This window comes from Rhinopithecus bieti, unplaced genomic scaffold, assembly GCF_001698545.2.
Source record: "Rhinopithecus bieti isolate Rb0 unplaced genomic scaffold, ASM169854v2 scaffold_31787, whole genome shotgun sequence".
NCBI classification, from domain to species: domain Eukaryota; kingdom Metazoa; phylum Chordata; class Mammalia; order Primates; family Cercopithecidae; genus Rhinopithecus; species Rhinopithecus bieti.
In genome coordinates this window covers 6,354,896-6,355,409 of record NW_016814655.1, presented here as the reverse complement: position 1 = coordinate 6,355,409, position 514 = coordinate 6,354,896, and positions in this window count along the sequence as shown.

The following is a 514-nucleotide window of genomic DNA, read 5'->3' as shown; positions in this document are numbered from 1 at the left end:
CTTCCCTCCGCCGCAGTTCTGGTCCTTCCTTCTGCTGGCCCTCTTTTCTGGCCTATGGAAACAACGAATTATTTCTCGCCTTTCAAGGCCCGGGTCCCAAGCCACCTCCTCTGTGAAGCCCCCAACACCCTGGTAGCCGCCTCTCAGTGTTTTGCAACTAGCACGGCCCTGTCCCTCGGTCCGCTTCTGCTAGCGCTGGGGGTGCTGCGAGTCTTGCCCACTAGACTAGGAGCTCCTTGAGGGCAGGAACCGGATCTGATTCGTTTCAATTTTCCCAGCCCCCTGCGCGGCCTGGCGCGGAAAAGACGCTCAAAAAACATTTGCTGAATTGAATTGCGTTTTCTCCTTGTTTTATTAATCCTTCCCCTTCCTTCTTTCATTCTTTCTTTTCCTCCTTCCTTCCTCCCTCGTTATTTTTTATTTCTTGGTTATATTCAATTGTCATGTTTTTCAGGCTCATTAAATCCATTTAGAGACAAAAGAATAAAAGGCAGAAGGGGAAGGGCGGGGGAGG